Raw genomic sequence first — 25,840 nt, forward strand, 5'->3', positions numbered from 1 at the left:
CTTTTTAAAACTCCTGAAGTATTCATACGTCTCACCTCTATGAAAGTCTTGTTCAGTCTTGTCCATTAGTTCCTTTTCATACTTGCGTTTCTCACTGCATATTATTTTTGCTGTTTGTGTTTGTTGTGTTTTGTACATTTTTCAACCTCCTTCTTTTTTTTTTGAGGTGTAATACTTTTTCCAGGCATTCATACGATCCCCTAAGGTCTTCTCGCAGTTATCGTTCTACCACATGCTTCTTCCTCTTCTTGATTTCTGCCACTCCTTTTGCAGCTTGTATCATCTGCTTTCTCGTGCTGTGAAAATCTTTTTCCACTGGTTGGGCAAGTTCTTTGAATTCATTCTCTCTTTCTCTGTGCTTTTTCGTGTAAAGCGAATTATGCTAGGTTTGTTTTTCTTTTTGTTGAGAAGGATTGGCCGTAAGTTTATTACTGATATGAAGTGATCTGAATCTATGTTTATTCCCTTTTTTTATGGTAACATTCATGATTTCCGGACTGTATCTTGAAGATGTAGCAACATGGTCTATTTAGAATTCTCCTGTTGTTTTGTTTGGGCATCTCCATGTCTTCTGTTTTCTAGGTAAATGACAAAAGTGTGTTTACATCAATTGGAGGTTATGGATATTACATAGTTCAGTGAGGCAGTCTCCATTCTTATTGGTTCTTTTGTGTGCTTGGTAGAGCCCAACAACTTTCGTGTGTTTCCGTTCACGTCCTACCCGTGCATTAAAATCGCCCATTAGGATCTTAACATGGTGTTTTGGGATTTTTGCTAATCTGGCATGCAGGAGGTTCCAGAATCTATCTGTCTCTTCTCGGTCTTTGTTGTTTTGTTCATTAGTAGGAGCATATGTATTTACTAGTATATATGTTTTGTTTGCACAACGCAGGGATACTAGGCATAACCTGTCATTAACAGCTTCAAAAGGTTGCGTGAATGATGTTGATCCACGAAATATCACTGTAATATTTGTCACAAATGAAAGGTAATCACCAATTTACTCAAATAAAGTCTTAAATCAGAGGTTGATTAATACCGTCGTTACTAGCGAGAAATATGTATACGTATTTACGGTCTGTAAAAGGGACTCTACCAAGCTCGATAGCTGCAGTCGCTTAAGTGCGGCCAGTATCCAGTATTCGGGAGATAGTACGTTCGAACCCCACTGTCGGCAGCCCTGAAGATGGTTTTCTGTGGTTTCCCATTTTCACACCAGGCAAATGCTGGGGCTGTACCTTAAGTAACGCCACGGCCGCTTCCTTTCCACTCCTAGCCCTTCCCTGTCACATCGTCGCCGTAAGACCCATCTGTGTCGGTGCGACGTAAAGCAACTAGCAAAAAAAAAATTTTTTTTAAAGGGGACTCTATTATGTTGCATTCCGCTGCTCGTGCCGTCTTTTGTTTCTTTCTTGAGGTCCAGGGCTGGCACTGATGAATGGGAGTGCTGTCTGGAAATTCTCTTCCCCCTCCCCCCCCAATATGTCCAGCGCGCGTATTCTGTTGAAAGAAAAATAGCATGATCCCTGGACCAATATATATAGATATATATTTAAAAGGAAAATAGCATGATCTCTGGACCAATAAATCATTTAATGAATCAGTTAGGGCACATGAAGTGACAGCCCTTCAAATTACAGCGAATGAGAAAAATCAATAAAACGACACCAAAGATCTTCAGTGAGCAAAGACATCACACACGACAGTGTTAGACAAACAGAACACATACGGAAGTGCTGCGACGTAGCAGAAACAGTAGTTTAAGGCAGTAAAGTATGTATTCTCTAAAATAAAATATTTCTTATTATTTCTTAACCCACCACTGCAATCAGCCACCCGAGTATTGGCGGAAAAACCATAACGTTTGGGGGATATGGAGGAAATACCTACTCCCAGTCCTGAACAACTAGGATGAATCACCTTCCCAGATCACATCTGGGATTGAAACTCCTGACCATGGTCAGAACATTGATCAATGATCAGACAATCAACTTTATCATGGAGAGTCTTCTAATGATAGAATCCACCGGCTTGGACATCCAACATTCTAGACCCGAGCAAAGACACCATTCGGATACGGTGGGGTGTCACATAGAAGATCATGGCGAGTTGGGAGCGCCTGAAAGCCCAACAGACGAACCACGGTTACAGACACAGACTTAAATTCAGTAAACCAGGAAAATTCTCTTTCTTTGCAACATTAAACATCAATTCAATAATGAAAATTGGGAAGTTGAAACACTTAACTGATGTCATGGATCAACACAGGATTCTAATCACAGCCCTACAAGAACTTCGGAACACAGATCAGAACCCATTTGAATCTGGGGGATATCATCTTTACAAAGGACCTCCAGGAAAAATGTTCCCCAATTTGGAATGGGCTTCCTGGTTCATACTAGCATATTAGATTCAGTGGAGGATTTCTCATCAAACTCATCAAGAACTGTAACCTTAACAATTAGAGTAGAGAACAAAATATATACACAGATTAATGTCCATGTGCCAACAAATGAAAAATCAGGACAAATGAAGAGGAAACTGAAATGTTTTGGGAGGAGCTTGACCAACTGATTTCAAATATCCCTGACAGCCATGTTAAAATTATGCTTGGAGACTTCAACGCGAAAATTAGACAAGAGAGAAAATATCGCACAGTGGTAGGTAAATGGCCATCACACATTGACAAATAGAAATGGTCAAAGATTAATTGAGCTTTGCACAGACTGTGGGCTCATTCTTGAAACCACAAGATTTAAGAGAAAACCACACAAATTAATGACCTGGAAATGCCCTAATGTTAAACTGGGTGAGTTTCAGATAGACCACGTAGCAATGGATAAAAAAATACCATAGGGAAATTTATAATGTCAAAGTCCTTCGTGGGGTGGACATCGATTCCGATCATTATATTTTAAAGATTAAAATCAAGTTAACCCCAAGAAAACATCACAAACCATCTAAATTCACTAGGAGGAGGCTACTAAGGGAATCCTTGTTAGTTTCTTTTCCTCTGCTTAATAATATGCTTAAATTCAGCGGGTAGTCTCGCCTGCTCTGAGGTCGTGTTTGGTTTGTGCGTGTTGCACAAAATGTTCGGTCGCTGCACACACAGCACACACTTTCGAGCTTGGTCGTGGAGCAAGGGCGGCGAACCGGCACCAGCAGACACAGAGACGCTGTGCGGACCAACCCTCCCGTCTTACACACTCTCAGTGGTGGTGTCGACTGGTCCAGCTCCACCGGGGTGAAGCTCTTTTCAGGAGACGCTGCGGCGGCCGTGGGCGCACGAACCGCGATGCTCCCACCCTCCGAACGCAATGTTGCGTCCAGTTTTAGCAACCGACCCTCAGCCAGGCGTGGTCCGGGAACGGAATCCATGGACCGCAATGTGCGTTCGAAATGTCGATGTTCATGTATCCTGCAGTCCACATGCCGACGCGCAGTTTGCTGCGTTCTTCATCGACCCATGAGCCGAGTGATCCACCGTTCAGGTGTTTTTTGTTTTCGATCGTTCTCTTCACGGTGAGTGGACTAGAAGCAATCATTTTCATGGGTTTTTCGTCACAGAGCTAAGAAGTGTTTCGAGCATGGGGGTGGCGTTCATTTAAAACCTTCCTGCCGGGCCGAAGCCGCGACGGGTCCCCTCCACTGAGCGAGTAGGGTATATACAGAGAGATCCAAAACACTGGAAACGATTATTAATAAACTAAAAAATATTGCCAAAGAAATTGCTCCTATGAAAAGGAGAAAGAAACACGCCCGGTGGAATGAGGAATGTGATATGGCAATGCAGAAAAGACACAAAGCATAGCTTAAATGACCAACAAAAGAAAACGCCACAATCTTAAGTTGAACTAACTATTGCTAGAAGGCAAATGGCCAAAGAACTTAGAAGAATCAAACGAGACCATCAAAAAGAAAACCTAGCTGGCATCGATGAATCATTCAAACAACATAAGACACGAGACTATTACAGGACATTTAAACAATATCAATCAGGGTATACTCCACCTACACTCATGATGAGAAATAAACAAGGACAACTAGCACACAATAATCAGGAGAATGCCAAAATTCTAGCTGATCACTTCAAAGAATTACTAAATGCTGAAGACCCAAAAGAATACCTAGAATTTTCACCTGATCCAAAAAATAAAACACGCTTAGACAAGGTTATTCCACCAGATTTCCATGAGGTATTTCAAGCGATTAATTGGCTCAAGAATTATAAAGCTGTAGGAGAAAATCAAGTGGTTGCAGAACTGTGGAAGAATGTAAATAACCAAACACTTCAAAAGCTACACAAACACATCATAGACATATGGAAGTCTGAAAAGCTGCCTGCAGAATGGAATACAGCTATAATTCATCCAATACACAAAAAGGGGGATAGACTGGATCCAAATACAGTAATTACTGAGGGATCTCTCTACTTGATATCACATATAAGATCCTGTCTAGAATTATCCTCACGAGAATTCAAGAACAGCTTGACCAAGAACTTGGAGAGTATCGGGGGGATTTCGACCTGGAAGAAGTTGCCCTGACCAAATCATTAGTCTTAAGTGGATTATGAACTATCAAAGAATGAGAAAAAAAAAGCTAGTTATCACTTTTGTTGACTTTGACTTCAAGAAAGCATATGACAGTATTCATCGTGAGTCATTACTTAAAATCCTTAAAGAATTTGGGTTACACCAGAAACTTATTAATCTAGTTGGTGTTACCCTCAAGAACACTAGAGCAAAAGTTAAATTCCGAGGAGAGTTGTCTGAATCATTTGAAATCCGGACTGGACTCGACAGGGGAATGGTCTCTCACCAATACTGTTTAACTGTGCATTGGAGAAAGTCATGCGAGAATGGTCTAAAAAATGTCAGTCAAACATCAATTGTCTAGCCTTTGCAGATGACCTTGCGCTACTTGCAAGTAGTGTGGAAAAGGCTAAACTCCAAATTGAAGAATTAGAACAAATAGCAGCAAAAATTGGATTACAAATCTCCTTTGAAAAGACGGAAATGATGCCATCCTTCTAAGTGGAAACATCACCTATCACACTGACTAATAACAAACAAATTAAGGTTGTTAATAAATTTAAATATCTTGGGGAGATTATAACTTTGAACTTAAAAGAGAAAATATCAGTTGAATATAGAATTACCAAATTAAAACAAGCACAACACATTACTTGGCCAACCTACAAGAAGAAATCTCTCTCGATAAATGCAAAATTTAAACACTACAACTCCGTTATTAAGCCTGAAGCAACCTATGCTAGTGAAACCTTATTCAATTTGAATACGAAATCAACTACAGATAAATTACAGAAAATAGATCGACGAAACTTTAGAACAATTCTAAACAAAAAACACCAAGTAGATGGACAATGGCGATTACTACCCAATGAAGTTGTATACCAGGAGACTGAGTCTATAATAGATACAATGCAGAAAAGAAGAGTTGCTTTTTTCTGTCACATATTACGACTACCAGAGACTAGGATACTCGAACATTTATTCAACTACTTTTGGAAAAGTAAAACTACAAACCACTGGTTCAAAGAAGTCCAAGAAGATTTAAATGAATTAGGCTTCACAATTCAACAAATTGAAAACAGAAGAGAAGAGGATTCTGAGAAATAACGACATGAGACTTAAACTGAAGACCTATACACGCAAACAGTACAACATAACTGACGAAGAACGGGCAGCCAGATCAGAGAGAATGAAACATATCTGGGAACAAAAGAAGAAACATCAACCAAATTTGTAACCAATATTCATAAGACTTGACTGTATATAGATTGATTTCAGTGCTCCAATGTGGGTGTAAAATAAATAATAATATTAATAACCAACCTCCGATTTGAGACTTCATTTGAGTAAATCAATGATTATCTTCCATTTGTGACAATTATTACAGTGATATTTCGTGGATCAACATCATTCACCTAACCGCTTCAAAATTTCAGACTGCCCTAAGGATTCTGGTGTTGACAGCAAAAGCTGTACTGAAGATAGGGGTGTTTTTCATTACTCTCTTACAGGATTTGCTCTTGAAGAACCGATACCCTTCAGACTCAAATGTATCTTCGTCAATGAAGCGAGTTTCTTGCAGAGCCATTACTGAGATTTTATTTTTATGGAGGGCATTGGTCAGTTGTTTCATTTTACCAGTTTGTATTAGACTGTTTATGTTGAACGTTGCCAAAAAAAGTCTTAGATGGGTTTCAGCTTTTGTGACTGTTAAGGATTTCTGAGACGCTCCAACTCGCCTTTAGCATGATGTTGCATCCCCCAGAATCCGAACAGGATGCATGCGCCGGTGAATTTCTTTAAAAGTTGCCACCTGGGGTATTAACTTCATGTCTTTGTTTTGCCATCATGCTTGAGAAGCTTTAGCTTAGGTTGGTGCAAATTGCTCATTCTGAATGCAACCAAGGTTGTTAGCCATGGAGGGCCTCAAGATGTTCTCCAGCTGCAGGCAGGCATTTCCTCCTAACCTGAATAGTTATGGTTTTCTCACCAATACTTGGGTGGCTGATTGCAGTGGTTTACCACTGGGTGATGGGTTCGCCACATCCTTACGCCATATATTATTATTATTATTATTATTATTATTATTATTATTATTATTATTATTATTATTATTATTATTATTATTATTTTCTCTTGTTTCGTTTCGGCCAACTAAGGACCACGTCATTTCAACTGTTTCCCTTGAGCTTTAATGTTGGCCCAGTACTCCTTCATTCGTATACGGTGTTGCTCCTTTCGTTCTTCCGTCCATGCCTTTCCAGTTTTCGTCTTTGGCTTTGGTAGGAAACTCTGATGTTCTTGGAGTTTTTTCTTAAGTGGGACACGCTCCTGGATATCTTCAAATGAGATCCCAATCTCCTGCAGATCTTTCTGTACCTCACTGAACCATGCCCCCTTTGCCTTTTTCTCTTGGAGGAAAGTGAAAATGCGGTTGGTTAACCGTGTTGGATTCATTCGGGCCATGTGTCCATAAAAAGTAATCCTCCTTTTTCGCATCACATCAGTTATTTTCTCCACATGCGAGTACAACTCCTGGTTGTGCCGTCTCCTAAACTCTCCGTTGTCTTTGACTGGACCTAAGATTTTTCTCAAAATCTTTCTTTCCTTGGCCTCCAATTTCTCCATCATGCGTTTTTTGTTCATGGCGAGACATTCTGCAGCATATAGAACCTCTGGCCGGATAACAGTGCAATAGTGTTTGATTTTTGCATTCAGAGATATAGATCTTTTGTTATAGACATTTTTAGTCAGATGGTAAGCCATTTCCATTTTATTCATGCGTGAAGAAAAGGCTTCTTTTTCAGACAAGTTAGGCTCTATCCATTCAGTATATTTTTTATTAGGCACATGCGGCTACATTTAAGCATATTTAGTCGACTAAAAACAACGCAATATGAAAGTCCTTTTAAAGAACTATTACTAGTAAAACTTGAACGTTAATGCTATATTCAAGGTCAGGTGTAAACAAGAAATTTTATCATGTGTTATAATTCTTTTAATGTGTTAAAGATAGATATCTTTTTAATATTCTTGATCCTCTAAACTTAGATGTAAGAAGCAGAATTTCACTTCTAGACATACTACCTAATGTCTATCAAACATGACATGTTTATTTGTAAGATACAACTGTTAAAACATGTATTCTAATGTGTATGTAAATGACAGCTGAGGATGACTTGTGATAAGTCGAAACCGGTCCTGTTTTAAAAAACATTATTAAATTTAGTATTGATAAGGTGGATCTCTTTCTTTCTATGACATACCTCCAAGCATGTCGGTGCAGGCTCCCCAGAATCCGAAGGCCCGCTAACGTCGTACAAGACGACGGTGGATTGGTTACCACCTGGGGTAGTAGCTTTAGCTGAAATTTCCTCCATGCTTTTTTCACAGTTGAAAAACTGTAGAATGGGGTTGGTGATATTTCGCACCCACCAAGGTACTACCAAGGTTGTGAGCCTTGGAGCCCCCAGCACTGATCGGTTCACCGACCCAGTTTCCCGCTGGGATTGGTTACCCAACCTTCCACTGGGTTGCTCTGCTTAACAGGGGCACCTCTTGTAGGTTACGTGCTGGAGTTGCAGTGAAAGAGGCTAGTTGGATACTCTTGCTGAATCCAATAGTTTATTATTGCAGATGGTCGCAACGACGCATTTCACTCCCATATGCCAGGGCCGTGAAGTCCCTTCCTAGGTTGACTCCTAGGACCCTATTATTATTATTATTATCATCATCATCATCATCATCATCATCATCATCATCATCATCATCCATATCAGTCAGGGTATCCACTCGTATGGAAAACCTGGGAAACAGGGAAATGTCAGGGAATTCGATAATTAACGGGAAAACCTGGTAATGTCAGGGAATTCAGGAAAAAATCTGGAAATTCATTCTTCTGCCAGATAAAATTGACATACCGTATTTATCCGTGTAATACAAACACATTTTTCAGTTTTTATAACATTAATCTAGGGCATGTCTTTTATGCCAGGAATAAATTTTAATGAAAAGTTAGTGTGATCTCGAATGTGAAGTAATCAATAATATCAATAGCTATATGATTGATCGATCAAATTTTCAATGTTTTGATCTGCTTACTATTGAATATTCTGTGTTGTTGGGGAATGGTGAGCTCAATGAATTAGACCTATATTGCGTTCTCAGTTTTTTCCAGTAATGTTTCCAGACTCTGAAACAGCTTTGAAAGTTCAACTGCACAGAACAAAAGTTGCATATACAATCACTCATGGTTTGGCTCTCTATTTCCATAAACAAGTTCTTGAGATGGGTAGTAAGTGCACACATTTCACCGTTGGGTATGACGAGTCACTGAATAAAGTTTCTCAGATGGGCCAAATGGATCTTGTAGTTCATTGTTTCAATCCTGATACTAATGAAGTATGCACTTCTTATTTTGATTCCATGTTTCTTGGTCACTCTACCTCCTCAGATTTGTTAAATGGTTTTTTGCAAGCACAGCAAGGACTCTATCTAAAAAAATTACAAATTTCAGTGGATGGTCCAAATGTTAATAAAAAGTTCCTTCAGGATTTTGGTAATTTATTAGATGATCTAGATGTTCCTGTTTTGTTGAACATTGTATCTTGTGGCTTGCATAGTGTGCACAATTCATGTAAAATATGGCAGTAAAAGAAACCCAGTGGAATATTGCAGAATTTCTTCGTGCTCTTCACTTCTTGTTTTGCTACGCTCCTGCAAGTCGTGCTGATTATATACATTATTCAGGTTCAAACATATCTCCTTCGAAATATTGTGCTATAAGATAGCTTGAAAATTTTCAAGTCATTGAACATGCTATAGATATCCTATGTAATGTCGAAAAATATGTGGAAGGAACAAACAGAGACAAGAAAATCCCAAGCTGTTACAGCTTCAAAATAGTATCAACTTCACTTAAAGATAAGGTTCTTAAGGCCAAGTTGTCATTTTTATCATCACTTGTTGGAGATTTGGAACCATTCCTAACAGTTTCAAACAGATCTCCCATTTGCATCACTCCTTTATGAATCTTTCATTGATGATAAATATCATGACAAGGTTTGTTAAGTCTGAGTCACTGCAGTCTTCAGAAGATCTCCTAAAACGTATTTAGACAGTAAAGAAAATCTTCTGCCTGCATCTAAAATTGACATAGGTTATGCTGCTAAAGTAGCACTTCGTGGCAATCCTGGATTAAATGATAAGAGATATATTAGTGTTTTGCACACAGATTGTCTAAGAGGAATGGTAGCTTTGTGCAAATAGTTACTGGAAAGGTCACCGCTGGCATATCGTCGTCATCATCTGCAGTTTCCAGCTGTTGGCGGCATCTGCTCACCGCTAGCATATAAACTGTCTAAATTAATTTCTTGTTTCGATCCAAGTGTAGCCAAGTAGCCTCTAAGCAGCAGACTGCTAAGGATAGCTTTAAAAGCCTTTATTGAAAACAAATGGATCTCGGGTAATGAAGCCATTCATGGACAAAGGGAGTTCACTTCTGTTTGTGAGAATGATACTTTGAAAGAAGTGAATTCTTTGTATTCTAAAGACGAGAGGTTAGATCACTTTTGGCTTCGCACTGTTCTTCCAATAGTAAATTTGAAAACAGAAAAGTTGGCTTCATTTCTCAAAATGATACTAATATTGTTTCATGGAAATGCTTCACTTGAATGTGGTTTTCCTGTTAATAAAGAAATTATAGTAGAGAACATGCTACAAGTATCCCTTGTAGCGCAAAGAATAATATATGATTCTATCCCAAACCCTGGTGGAATTGAAAAGGTCTCCATTAATAACATGCTCCGTGCTACAAGGAGTGCTCATGCTTTTTACGTTCAAAATCTAAAGGAGAAACGTGAAATATTGGAAGTAGAAGATTCTTTGCAAAAAAAAAAAGAGAAAAGCCGCTTTGTTGCTGAAAGAATTAGAAAAAAAGAAGTGGAGGGTGATGGCAGAAGCTCGAGTCGTTGGTGGCTACAAAGAAGTTTCTTCGCTGAAGCAGTAGTGGTAATACATGTAAAAAAAATTAAAGTGAATTTAATCAGACTAAATTAAACTTCCAAGTTTTAATATGCAAATTAATTGCTCATTTATTTTTTTGGATGTTAAGTTTTAAAAATGTATTTTAATATTACTGACACTTCCTTAATAATTATGTTTTTTGTCATCATGTGTCAGGGAAAAAACTGGTTTTTATGTCTGGAAAACAGGAAAATGTCAGGGAATTTTAAAATCTGGATTTGGTGGACACCCTGTCAGTACACAAGTGTTCAGTTCAAACCTGGTTTTTGGACACTAAGTTACCCGCCTAACAACTTCAACAGCATGTCCAGCTAGCCCTTGTAATGTTTATTCCATCTGGGCTCCATTTTATCTTGACGACACACGTATGTGGATTACTTTGTTTTAAATAACTTTTAACCACTGATGATCGACCCTCTAAAAACTACAGAATTTTGGAAATTAAGAAGTACCGGTAATAACAAAATTTATCAGAATATAGAAAACATATCTATAACAGTACAGAAGAGAAGACTGCTATTTTTGGGCCATATTTACAGAACGGACAACAGTAGAATAACCAGAAAGATCTTCACATGTCTTTGGAAGAAAAAGTCAACAACCACCTGGATTCAAGAGATCAAAAAAGACTTGGAAAGAAGCAAGATCAGAGAAGTATGTAATGGAAAGAGAAATTTTCAGGAAGAAAGTTTTAAAGATGGAAGGATTCCAAGGGAGGGAGGTAAAAAAAAAAAAAAAAAACCTGGCACAAAGTGGTCTGAAGAAAGAAAAAAGAGACATAGTCAAACAGTGAAGGAATTTTGCAAGAAAAGGAACAACAACAAAGGATGAAGAATTGAAATTGGAATGTGGTCCCTAGTAGGCTCTAACGCAATAATAATAATAATAATAATAATAATAATAATAATAATAATAATAATAATAATAATAATAATCATTTCTCTTTATCCAGCTGTAGCCGGGTAGAGGCAAATATGGTTCCTCTCCACTTCGGTTTTTCCACCACTCCTCCAACACTGTGTCCCAGTCCAGGTTTCTTTTTATAATACTGCGTTAGATGGTATCCTTCCATCTCAGTCATGGTCATCCACAGCCTCTCCTTCCTTGGATTTGCATTTCCATCACCGTTTTTGGCATTCTTTCGTCGCTCATTCGCTTTATGTGCCCAAACCATCTTAGTCGGCTCTTCTCTAATAATAATAATAATGATAATGCAACCATCGGCGCTGTTTTTAACATTATGGCTTTGATATTTTATGATGATTATGTTATATTTTATAATTCAAGAGTCCATAAAGCCATCTTCAAAATTCATTTCTGCTTTGCTTTCAGTGGTGGCATTATTCTGTGTGTAGCTTGTCTACAATTGTCTAATCTCTTTTGTCATTGAGAATTTTATAAGATTCTCCTTTGCCAGTTTCTCGAAGCTATCTTCCTATTCTGTGCCTTTATGATTATACTTTGACGTGAAGCTATTCTAATAGATTTGTGATCACATGAACTCTTACTGGTTAGTGCTGCCCTGGCAACTTACTGTTATAAAAACCCATTCGTTTCACTGACTTCTATTTTACTGCACATAATTAGTGCTGCATATAAGACATATATGTTTTGTCTGTCCTTGTAAAAAAAAAAAAAGAGAAAAAAGATGGAAAAGAAAGAACGAGGAACTTACATCATTGCATTTGAAATAATACTAGGTTAATGCTCAAGTTGTGCCATGGTAGATATGTCAATTGCAGTTCTGTACTAGCTTTTTGTACACCAACCTGTGACATTCGTTGAAGCCTAAAGGTTTTTGATATCAAGCAAGTTTGATAGACTCCAATGTTTTGTACATTAATACCTTGCTTATCTTTCTAGTCTGTACAGACCTGCCCCTCCTTTCGTCTTTCATGTGAAATTCGAATAATGTCAATCACGTTTGCCACATACCTTTCCAAACTTCCACAATAATTGATCTTCTTGATTTCTTGCATTCTTTAAATTTCACATCATCTTAACATTTAGATTTTAAAATCTGAAACAAGAACAAAGAATGTAGAAAATGAACAAATAAAAATGGATAAAACAACTGGAAAGCAATAATTAGATTTAAAATGATAAGTTGCTCTAATCAGGGGAGAACTAGCTGAATTAATATAGAAATTACCATATGTATGCAAACACCCTGCGCATATTTTTTCTTGAATGTAGTGAAGAAAAACTGGGGTTAGTGCATTATTTGAAATAAGGTTTGCACTGCTTCACCTAAGAATATGACCCCTCCCAATACTATACATTGGGTAGGCAACCCGTTTGATCAGAATTGACATGTAGTTTGCTCACCTTCCCCTCATTGGACGGTGTTTGCGCTCAAAGGTTTTCATATTTAAAACCATCTTAGAATTAGAAGAGATAATTTAGTCAAACTAAATCAATATTTGGTACAGTTACGTAATGTGCATGAAATGCGATTATTCAGAAGTAAACTCATTCAGTGCAATATTTTCCTTGTTTACCTCAAATTTAACCTAGCCGTATTTGCAGTTTGTGGACTGAAGATACGTATCAAGCGGCTTAATACCAAACTGTGGTGGTTAACTTGTTGATGCTCAGCACAGCAAGAAGTTAAGCTCCACTATGTGAGATTTCATTGTTAATAACCAAGACCAGCAACAAAATATTAGATTTTCAATACATATTACTATTTTATTATACAAGAATTTCACAGAAACATACAGGCAAATAAGTGATGAGCTCATAAACAAATAGCAGAAAAAGGAGGATGGTAGTATCATTCCTAAATTCTTACTACCTGATGAGGAATCAAATCGACATCCTTCCAGGTACATCTTTAACGTTAACTTAACTTTACCATTGCTGTATTTATTACTAAACTGCTTGGTGAAATTAAGTTACTTAACCCAGATCTGCCCACTGTCCTATTTTAAGGACAGAAGACATACCCACCATCTTTAACTACTGCCTAAGCCGTCAGGCAAAAATTAGTGCTAATTGTTGTGTTGGTAGCACACTAACGATATAAACTGTCATTTGTTTTGGCTTCAAGCAGTTTAAAGAAGTTTCTGTACATTGTTAATAGCTTTATAACAACCAGACTTTAGCATCATGGAAAAGCATGTGCCCCGGAAGAATGAAAGGTAAGTTACGCAGTACCTTTTGTTGATATTTATAATCCAATTGGTGTGATATGTTGGTCAAGGTACAAGTAATGAATATATGAACTCTCCATTCTTGGTGGCGAATAATTGACTATATTATTCTTATTTATATTTGAGTGTCCTCTTTATAGGACAGTGGGCATAAGGGGTACTATTACATAGTTTGTTTCTCCTCTATTCCAGCTTGTCTCTGAATGAGATTTTGTCAATTCTGGAGGAAGAACCAGACTGCAATGTGGCATCTGTTACTGTGTTACCACCTAGTTCCATGGATCACATCGTTACTGATGAGGAATCCGGTTAAGAGGACGATTTGAACGTGAATCATCTTCCTGGATCACAGTTACATGCTGATGCTGAAATGGTGTACCATGAACAAGACGGTGTAGTAGATGAAGAAGTTGTATATAAAACATCCAACTGCAACATTACTGAGGAAAACTGCCTGAAATTGAAACTGCATACGTGTGGACAAAACATGACTTGGAAACTGAAATGGCAAAAAAGCTTAGTCGTCCATCGCCGCTAGAAAATGCTGATTCCAGATATGACCCCGTAGATCACATGATTGAATCCCAACGGAAGCAAACAAGGTGCATGGTATGCGACAAAAAAAGCGTCTATGAAGTGCAAAAAGTGCAACATAACGCTACATGTGAAGTGTTTTGAGAAGTACCACCATGCCGTGTGGAAGCACAAAGGTCCTTTGAAGTCTTACATTTTACTGTTTTCCCTTCAGTTCAAACTCTAACAATTCATTCTGTAATAAGACTACTTGTATTAGACTGGAATTAAGAATAATATAACATTAGAATGACATACACATTTTTCTTGTTATCATACCCCTTTTGCCCACTGTCCTTTTTATAGACACCCCCTCCTGTCCATGCAACGTACTTGGTCCTGAAATACTTAACATTGGAAATCATAACACAACCTATAGGTCAGTTATATACCATTAATCTTCAAATTCAAGCAAAAAAAAATTTTGGGCAGATCTGGGTTAAATCCAAGCAGGCAACTGTAAATTTATAGTTAAAAAAAAGAAAGCATGCACTACTGATAATGCACTGTAGACCCTATAGTAATAACTCATACTACATACCTGTGATATATGGGGCCTGTCCCGTTCTGTTCTACTTTCTATCTCCTCAAGTTGTTCCACGGACAATAACGCTAGAATTTTTTGCGTTCTCGTCATCACACAAACTGTGTATCCAACATAGGCTACTAATCATCTTGCCAGCTGATATTCAGGGACAGTAAAATGATATGCTATGTCACTTAGCCGGATGTTACAGAATACCATATACCACTTGGCGAATCAGTTCTTTGTGTAAGGCAGATAGACGGTTGATGCAAAACTTGTAACCCCACATTATGATAGTGGCACTTATGTTTTTCTTCTGTTGCAGCTGTTTAAATTCAAACAGAGCTCCGTGAGTATACAAGCGCAATAATAATTAAACTTATGTTTCAATGGTCCACCTTTTCAATACTATATTATGCAATGTTTACATTACATTTTTAATCTTGAAACTAGTTTCGGCCTTGTCTGGCCATCGTCAACCATAATGCAAAACTGTACAAATACATCAAAAGACTAAAACAAATGCACAGACACAAATGACATTAAAAGTTTGTGCCCTTCCCGCGCCCAGGTACGACAGAGCTAAAATTTTCCGACAGCCAGATGTAATCTCAGGGTATTTCTTCTCATAAGAAAAATACTTAATTTTTCTTCTTGGCTAGGATTAACGTGAATTCAGAGAAAAAGGCAGGGACCGCTCGCGACAGTTATCGATGAACGTCTCCATCCTATCACATTCAAGAATAAATTTATCATTGACCGCTTAGCTCCGACACAAATCATATGAAAAACATCTTAGAAACTAAGTCTATCTACTCTCAACTGCTACAAATCATCACTCACTTAATAAGAAAATAATAAGAGAAGGTATTTATTAAATTAACCATAAATTAAAGAATTGAGAACTCATATTATCAAGAACTTTCATAATCGATGATTAAAATCAATAATAATTCCTAATATTTTACATTTAAGTCAGTGCTGGCTTGCTAATAAAATAAAATAATAGATTGAATTCACTGATTCTGAAATGAACTTGAGCTTCATCACACATAATCATGTTTGAGAATTAAATCAATCATTCAATTATTATGTAAGTAATTAATTAGCTTGCAAGAAAATTAAACAATTCAAATCAATCACTATAACACAATCACTTTATTACAATTGACAAAATTTAAGTTTTTGCTATCTGAATTCATTATCAAAGTTGTTCTCTGGCGAAGAAATGTTTTATGACTGACGGGCTAAGGTTTCCATCCCTATCGCCTTCTAAATCTCGGCTCCTAATTTACTAGCTTCTCATTTAAAATTACTACATGAATTATAAATCAACACTCAAAATATAAAATAATCTACCTCTCTATTCTATCTAAATAACTCTTAATCTGCTGCTATACAGCTCAATATGCATCCACTCACTAGGCTTATATTTAATATATCATATGTACAAGTAATTCCATAACTATTTACGTTATGATATCTCGGTACTATTTATCTGCGTCACTTCTAATATTTACACTGGCTTAACACATCTTTCACTTCACATATGTTATGAGAATACGTTATGATTAATAATCTTGACCATAGTGGCCGGTATTTGATCCGTATTGACTTGATCACAACAAATATGTAGGTGGATGGTCCGCCTAGTCAATACTAAATATTAATTATTTATATTTATTTACATAAGTCTAGTACATGTTTCGGGAATCTATATACATTCCCTTCATCAGCTAGTCAAATTAAAATTAAAATTCTTGTACACAAAAAGACCTTATAAAAAGGGGGGGCCCCATTAAGAAATCCAGAACTATTGCCAATACAATTTAACGTTTAAAAAATCAAAGTGTGAATGCACGGAATTAAATTCCATCTAGTCGAATATGATAAAACACAATAAAATAGAGTCTGTATGCATTAAAATATTGTGCACTTTGTTCTTGTTGTGGCATTAGATCACTGTGTACTTGATGATCCGATAATTTCTTATAAAATTCAATTTGAGTTAAGAATAAAAGAATAGTGCAAAAACTTGTTGTCATGCCGAAACCATCCGTTAATGGGGGTGTTATGCAGCCAGGTGATGTAAGCTTAAAATGATCTATAAGAGGGAAAAGTAAAATAGAAACTATAATCGGAAGACTATAACAAACAAAATGAGAATGCAATGCGTAAAATTATTAAAACTTACCAATATAATGATACAAGAAGTACGTGAGGCTATCTTATAACTATTAAGGATATACAAAAGCGGTTGAGGTTGTCCGGCGACTGATTGCGGAGTTGCAGTGGGAGGCGCGGTGAATGGACGGTGGAGGGGAAAGTACTGCCCCTGTGCGCTAACGTCATACTTTCCCTCTTATGCGCTTTTCTTCCTTCTCTTTTACTCTCGCGTATTGGGTCACCAATTTAAACAATTGGTTCTCCTCTACCATGTGCTCGTTAAAGCTATTTTCATTATCAAATTTTTGTAACATGTAAATTTCTCATTTTTCAAGGGTAAAGGTAAAGAAATGAATACCCTTGAAAAATTAGAAATTTACAAGTTACAAAAATTTGATAATGAAAATAGCCTTAACGAGCACATGGCAGAGGATAACCAATTGTTTAAATTGGTGACCCAATACGCGAGAGTAAAAGAGAAGGAAGAAAAGCGTGTAAGAGGGAAAGTATGACGTTAGCGCACAGGGGCAGTACTTTCCCCTCCACCGTCCATTCACCGCGCCTCCCACTGCAACTCCGCAATCAGTCGCCGAACAACCTCAACCGCTTTTACATATCCTTAATAGTTATATGACAGCCTCACGTACTTCTTGTATCATTATATTGGTAAGTTTTAATAATTTTACACGTATTCTCATTTTGTTTGTTATAGTCTTCCGATTATAGTTTCTATTTTACTTTTCCCTCTTATAGATCATTTTAAGCTCACATCACCTGGCTGCATAACACGCCCATTAACAGATGGTTTCGGCATGACAACAAGTTTTTGCACTATTCTTTTACTCTTAACTCCAATTGAATTTTACAAGAAATCATCGGATCATCAAGTACACAGTGATCTAACGCCACAACAAGAACAAAGTGCACAATATTGTAATGCATACAGACTCTATTTTATTGTGTTTTATCGTATTCGACTAGATGGAATTTAATTCCGTGCATTCACACTTTGATTTTTTAAATGTTAAATTGTATTGGCAATAGTTCTGGATTTCTTAATGGGGGGCCCCCTTTTTATTAGGTCTTTTTGTGTACAAGAATTTTAATTTTAATTTGACTAGCTGATGAAAGGAATGTATATAGATTCCCGAAACATGTACTAGACTTATGTAAATAAATATAAATAATTAATATTTAGTATTGACTAGGCAGACCATCCACCTACATATTTGAATACGCCATGAGACATAAATATTTTAATAATAAACAGCTGTATTTGACGTTACGTTAACTCTCTAATCTCAACTATATATATATATATATATATATATATATATATCCTCCATTCATACCTTACTTTGTGTCATTCCCACGGTGTATCTCTTTCCTTGTGCTTGCATCGTCTAATTGATCCAACATATGAATATCTCAGCATCTATCATCAATATATATACGTCTTATAATCACCGAAACCCACATTATCATAAATTATTTCATATAACTTCTTTTTTCACTATTAAACCTGCAATCAATTCCATTTCGTCTTTCTCAATACCATAGTTCATCATTCATAACCTCTTCCTTATAAATGCAATTACTGAGACGTACCATTCTTCTTTACGTAAATACTCCCTTAAATAGATCAATTCTCTTCCAATATTACGATGCTTAACCTTAAATATTTCGTTCGTGCATTTAACATTACTTTACAACGAATACTCGACTATATCTTTCACTTCCTCTCATGCGATCCGCCTGTGACGTAATCATTGATTGAATGGTTTCACGAGATCCGTAGATAATATTTAACATACGCTAATCCTTATATTCATCAGTTTGGTAGTTCTTCTTCCGTCTCGTATTTTCAATTACTATAGTAATTCACTTATTTTATGCATACACTATCGGCAGCCCTGAAAATGGTTTTCCATGGTTTCCCATTTTCACACCAGGCAAATGCTGGGGCTGTACCTTAATTAAGGCCACGGCCGCTTCCTTCCAACTCCTAGGCCTTTCCTATCCCATCGTCGCCATAAGACCTATCTGTGTCGGTGCGACGTAAAGCCCCTAGCAAAAAAAAAAAAAAAATTATGCATAGCCATAATCCACGAGATATCAGTCTAATTGTATACTAACTTATATAGTATTAGCAGATTACATGTAACACTTCACTTCACTGTATCACTTGCACTCTTTATTATTTCACACTTAGAATACTTTATACTAATGCATATGCCTAGCTAAATTAAGAATTATAATACTTATGGTAAGCACTTAGCTCGTCTTTCATCATATCAGCTGTCAGTTGCTCTCCTCCTCTTCGTCACATCGCTGGTCCTTTGGCCATGGTCCGAGGTTCGGCTGGATTCCTCATCTCATTTTAGGTAGGGCTCTGCTGGTTGGATCATATCTCCCTCCAGGTTGGTCCATCTCGAGTTTAGCAAGATGGACTAAACTTGCTAAGCTATTGGTATAGCTGCCAATATGATCAAATAATGTCGACAAGTAAATGTTCATTTTAAGAATTTCTTAGAATTTTTTTTTTTTTTTTTTAATATTCTATTAGTTTTCTTTTGCGTTCTAGTTAACCAATTCTCTATCTGCATAAGATCTTCAGTCTCGTCTCAGAAAATTCTTCTATTTTAAAATTATTTGTTTTCTGAAAATTCAATTCCTTCCTCAATTCTTTTTCTGAAGGAATGATTCTTTTCTATCCTTCTTTTCTTCACAACCTCTAATTAATGAGTTCCGATGTATCACTAATCTTGCGCAACGGGTCTATCAGCGTACGTATTTGAATAAATTCTCGTACATTACGCTGTCCCTATATTTTTTTACAGTGCTTGAGCAAGTATCTTGCAGTCTTCTTTTAATTTAGAACAGTTATTCTTCAAAAATTCTGCCGTAATCTTGACTATTTCTCTTCTTCGATGCAGCAACAGCAATTTGCTTCCTCTCGTCTTGAGTTCAGTTTTTCAAGTATATTTTTTTATAATATATATATTATTTTACTTGTTTTCTTAAAACAATTCCCCTGACATTGCTCAGTTCTGCACCGCCTTTTAAAGGTAGACGATCCAAGTTAATCATGGCCTCCTAATGTATTCATATGTCAAGACTTTCTTGTATACTATCTTGGTCTGAGTGGTCTATACCTTTTCTGGGCGCCATTTTGCAAAAGTCCGAAATTGCAATGGGCACAAGGTATTAAAAGGATCTGGGATGAACTATGTGCACAACACGTAAAATATGAAATAAGGCTCTTAAATCCCTGGATGCGTTGCATTATGTTAAAATGTTAGTGCTTCTTGTTAAAATATCTTGAAAAATTCTGATGGAGATTGTCAAAAATGGCTCACGAAGATGTGATTAATAGCTGGCAGTTCATAGATTGCTGCTGGTAGAAATTCGCAATTCATTGCGGTGTCCATGAAGTTAACCTAAATAAATGTCAAAATTTAATGAACTTAAAAGTGAGAGAATGCTAATCAAATGGCATAAGTTATATGAGACTTACCTTTCGTTGGGGCATGTGGTGCGTGGCCTACTGTGTGCCTCACTATTGGGGAGGAGTTGAGATTGGCTTGTGAGATTCAACGGGAACACGCAAAGGGAAAGGGCGGGGCAAGGAGAGAGGATAGTGTGGGGAAAGGAAGGGGTTTAAGGCGTGGCCGAAGAATGTGGGATAACAGGTGGCTGTGAATAGAATGAAAAATTGAATTACGACTTTTTGGTCACAGGCCACGTAATAAATATTTAATTAGAATAATAATCATAGTATTTTTTTTAATTCTAAAAATGAGACTTAGAAGGTAAAAAAAAATATATTTGGCTTTTCAGAAATGCCATTAAGATTATAATTTGGGTTAAAATATTGATCTAAATGTGTGAAGCAGCTTTCTGTAATGTTAAGAAGGGGTCCTTTGTTCATGACTTTGAGAATTTCCATATCTTGTTTTATGTCTATGAATTTGTGATTATAGTTGTGCATATGCTGTCCCATGGCCGAAATTATATTGTATTTCAGGGCATTATCATGTTCTGAGTATCTTATAAAGTTCCTTCCAATCTGTCCAACGTAAGAAAAATTACAGCTGTTGCATTTAATCCTGTACACCCCTGATTTTGAAGAACTATGAACTTATTTATGGTTGTGGCATTATGTAAGACTTCTGCATTCCTATTATTGGTTTTGAAAACTACTTTCACATCATGCTTTTTAAAGATTGTGACTTTATAAATTTTATTTGTTGAACATAAAGGTAGAAAAAGAGTTGTTTTGTTCATCTTTTTTCAAAGTGGTTAAGGGGTGATATTGCACAATATAGTATTGAAAAGGTGGACCATTAAAGCATAAGTTTATTATTGTGATCACAATTCAATACAGATCTAAACCATGAAGTTTATATCCTATAAGTATAACTTACAAGCAGTTAGATCGACTGATTAGGCGATGTATGGTACCAGTATTCCGTTTTTTGAAAATTGTTGCTTAGCTGGTGTATGCATAACACCATCCAGTTCGCCTATGTGTTGTAATGAATGTACTGTATCTTAGGCCTTGCAGACCAAGGTTGGACAACGCTATTCACTTGACGGAACTGAGGATGACACTCTGTGGGAAGATGGCCGTGAAAAGTATGATTCTTTCGCTTGTGATTACGATGAAAGTGATGATGAACAGAAGTATTAGAGCGTTCAATTACTGTATTGACATTAATATTTGATTATACACATTAACATCAAATTGATAAAAATTGTACAATTTTTCTTCTGTTGTAGGTAGTTCCAGATGCTTTGCAACAGCAAAGATTATGGCATGTTTGTTAAAACATACTATGTTTTATTCAGTTTTGCAGTATATAATCATCTAGGATTAATTTCTTGTAAATAAAACTCAAATTAAAGCCAATTTTCTTTCTTCAATTAATTTTCTCTCCTAAAATTAGGGCGTCTTGAAGAATGATATATAGCTGAGTGAGTTGGCCATGTGGTTAGGGTCATGTAGCTGTGAGCTTGCATTTGGGAGATGGTGGGTTCGAATCCCACAGTCAGGAGCCCCGAAGATGATTTTCCGTGGTTTCCCGTTTTCACGACCGTCTGACATAACTGTCAACATGATGGTACACCGTAATTTGTCCATGCCTGTTGTTATTGTAGTAAATTGTGGCAAGTTATTGCGCAGTAAAAAATACGATCCTGTTTATCTTTTATAAACATATATTCGGCAGTGAAGCAAGTTGGGTACAATTTATAAAACAATGCAAAGAAGTGAATGTTGAAAACCAAAGAAAGTGTTTTTTGAACTTCAATATGAACTGTGCCATTTGGTGATGATGTCAAGAATCATTCTTAGAATTACTGCCAGAGTTGGGTCACTCTGTCGGTATTTCCCACACTTCCCCTCAAGTCACCTGCAGGTCCTCAACTCTTGATCTGGTAATTCCAAAAATTGCACACACCGTTTGTGTTTTGTTTTGGACAAGGCTTTTGTCAAGATATCAGTTGGCATGGCTCCAGACTGAACGATTTCTCGAACAAAGTGATGGCAAACATTTATGTGCTTTGCTCCCGCTTGAGAAATAGGATTTGTGGATATTTTCTGAGTACTCAAATTATCATTATACATGTCATTTTCTTAACATCTGGTGTTCCAAACTCTTTCAAAAAATGTCAAGGGCGCACGTGTTCTTTGGTGGCATCACAGAGCGCCATATAATCTGCCTCAGTGGTTGACATAGCTATCGTGCGTTGTTTTCTGGAATCCCACACGACGGTACTGTCATTCATAATAAAGACTTATCCGGTAAGTGAGCGTCTGTTGTCGATCGATCCTCGACCCTTCATAATCTGCGTCCATGTAGCCTGCTATTAATCCCTTTCCAAAGCTGTAACTGATCCCCAAATCCAAGGTGTCCTTTAAATATCGCAAAACAGTCTTTGCTGCCATTCAATGAGACTTTCCGAAGCAGTCGTTATACTGGCTGAGGCAACTAACTGTAAGAGCTATGTGAGGACATGTAGCTGTTTAAAGATACAGTAGACATCCAGTTATTTCGTGGAAGGGTGGTTTGTCACCATCTGAACTGGTCCATACGTCAGCCTTGGTGAGCTTTGTTTCAGCAGCAATGGTAGGCAGGGACACAGAATTGCATTCTGACATTCTGACGTACAGTACAGCAAAAACTTGTTGCGTGATGCAGAATGGTTTCTATATACGTCATCTGATTTAGCGTAATCTTGTCGTCATCTATGTAGAACAGTTTTATGATGTCAGTAGAAAGTTCCACCTTTACAATATTCACAAAGTTCAAGTTACAGGTGCTTGTTTCATCCCTCTTGGGGACATCTTCAGCCTTGTAAAGGATGAAAGTTGAATACAGTAAAGTCCCAATTATATGCAGAATCGGGAGGCAAGGGCACCACGGATAGTAAGAATCGCAGATAACCCAAAAAAACTAAAATTGAGGTGTAAACATTAAAAAAAGTATTTTGGCATAAAAAGTATGTTTTATTGTACAAGAAACACACACAAAACTTTTAAAATACATACAGTACAGCAAAAATCTTTGCTGTATGTCTAAATCACTAAAATAAAGAACAGTAAACAAAGACAATACTGTACTGTTAACAAAAAGTATTCAGCTATGCCTTTTTTTAATCAGTCACTTGTTTTTTTCCTTCTCTCTTTGGAAACACCTTTTCTTTATTCTAGATTGTACTTTCCTCGTCATGAGTTTTTATGTCACATGTGTGTCGTCTTGTCCCTCTAAATATTGAAACAGTCAGTCTATGTGCTGCAAAACAGTTTCATGTGTCATTCGCGCAAACGCCTCATCTTCTTCACTTTCCCTTTGTTCTTCATTCTCATTCACTCTCATTGCTTTGTTCGTTTTCTCTATGTCAGTCAATCGTTCAAACCCTAGCTCACTTGCGTTGCATTCCAGCCACTCTTCTATGTTCTCTTCGTCAACATTGTCACTTTAAGAGAAATGAATTTCATTTTGAATGGTCTGTATTGAACTGTGATTACAATTAAAAATTAGGAGTAAAATATTTCCACCTTTTCAATACAAAATCAAGTAATGTGGTTTCTTTCATAATGTAACCCACATTATTTGATTTTGTATTGAAAAGATGGAAATATTTTACTCTTAATTTTTAATTTGATTGTAAAATTGTCACCTCCCAGAATGGTTGTTACTAAGTCAACAAGTATAGCACTCGGCATGACTTCGTTCTCTTCTTCACAAACGTTTCAGTTGAAATTTGTTTCGATACTGTGAAAGAGTGTTCTCCATGATTTAAGAAGCATTTAGGATTTGATGTAATCCCATCCAGATGCAGTATTGTAAATGCTATCCAAAATCCTTTGAGATCGCAGCCTTCTTTGACTTTTGACAGTAACGACTTTGTTGTGTATGTTCTCTTCATGGTTGTAATGACTCCCTGGTCCATAGGTTGTATCAGTGCAGTAATATTTGGGGGACTAAAACTTTGCGAAGATTTGCCCATCAGAAGATTGGACACTGGGTCTTGACAATAAGTAGATTTTTAAAATATGTCTATTAAATTCTCCAGTGTTTCCCGCATCCAACGATATATAACACTATAATACTTTCTGGATTTAAAGGTCCTGAACGAGCAATTTAAACATGGTGTCATTTGGAACTCACCCACTATGATAAATAGTGACAGAGTCAAAGTTTAAAATGATGTATCTATGCCACTGGGAAGATTAATTAAATGAGGTAAATAGTATTTCAAATAGTTGGTGCCTCTGCTGTAGCTGTAGCCACATGACTATTTCCGAAAGAAGCCACAAAATAGTGGTTTGCAGGTTGTTTGTTTATATTTTGTACACATGTGACTTCTTACAATAGTGATTATTTACGTACTTGAGAACAAGTTTAGGCGTAATTATCATACCTGTTTCAAGGTTTAATGCTATAATGGGTAGAAGGAAACGATTGTGCAAAAGAAAACTGTGTATAATGTGTTAAATAACAGACATGTCACAAATGTTCATAACCTCTCAAACAGTCCGAAAATGTCAGCTTCTGGAAAGAAGTTGTGTACTGAACCAGAAAGTGACAACAATTTCAGTGTTGTTGATGACGATTATCAAAGTAAGTTCGTAATTGTTGATTTAAGGCGACACTCCTTAGATAAACAGATATTTTTACCTAATGTATGGATTTTTACAAAACTTTGTGGGAATGTCACCTACATAAAAGTAGAGATATCACAAACATTTCTTTCGTATACAATTAATAGTTTTTCCAAAAAAAAAAATGTTACGTTTTTGAAATTTTTAATTCCATATTTTCAAGAAATTTAATTAACATGTTAATGGAAATTTGTAATTTGGTAGATAATACTTCTTTAAAAAGCACTACGTATCGATTTTTCTGTAATAAATTATATAAGGAGATATATCGTACTAAATTTTGTGTAATTGTTATGTTCTAAAATTTTGGACTTAAAAAGCCCTACTACTTTAAAAAATTCAAAAATTCCATATGCAGGTTTCGTAATATAGCTGTGATACATATACCATACAAATTTTGTTACAATGGAAGAATATTATGGGAAAAAATGGGATTTAAATGCAAAATTACAATCGGCGGGAAAATTAAAGCAAAGTTCAAGTGACTTTCTTCCTTATTCATTACCAAAACATCACCAGAACCGTATGTTTTTCCTTCCTTTTCTATGTTATTTTTAATGAATTTTGTCAGCTAAACACCAAATGTGTCACCAGAGATTTTTTATATGCCAATATCATACAACATGGAGTGTTGAATGGACGTTTTCCTACCCTTTAAAAATCCAACTACTTCTGCTGGGTTTGAACC

The 25,840-nt window shown here is 36.6% G+C and overlaps 1 protein-coding gene and 1 non-coding gene across 3 annotated transcripts in view; one reads left to right on the forward strand and one right to left on the reverse strand.

Annotated features, from left to right (window-relative positions):
• Positions 1–25,840, forward strand: part of Bx42 (Puff-specific protein Bx42) — a 224,628-nt gene that overhangs the window by 152,342 nt on the left and 46,446 nt on the right. The gene's annotated exons all lie outside the window — the stretch shown is intronic.
• On the reverse strand, positions 3,344–3,498 carry LOC136858897 (5.8S ribosomal RNA). The gene has a single exon (XR_010858678.2). It is a non-coding gene; the product is annotated as a 5.8S ribosomal RNA (ribosomal RNA).

Source organism: Anabrus simplex, chromosome 1 (genome assembly GCF_040414725.1).
Source record: "Anabrus simplex isolate iqAnaSimp1 chromosome 1, ASM4041472v1, whole genome shotgun sequence".
In the NCBI taxonomy this organism is placed as follows: domain Eukaryota; kingdom Metazoa; phylum Arthropoda; class Insecta; order Orthoptera; family Tettigoniidae; genus Anabrus; species Anabrus simplex.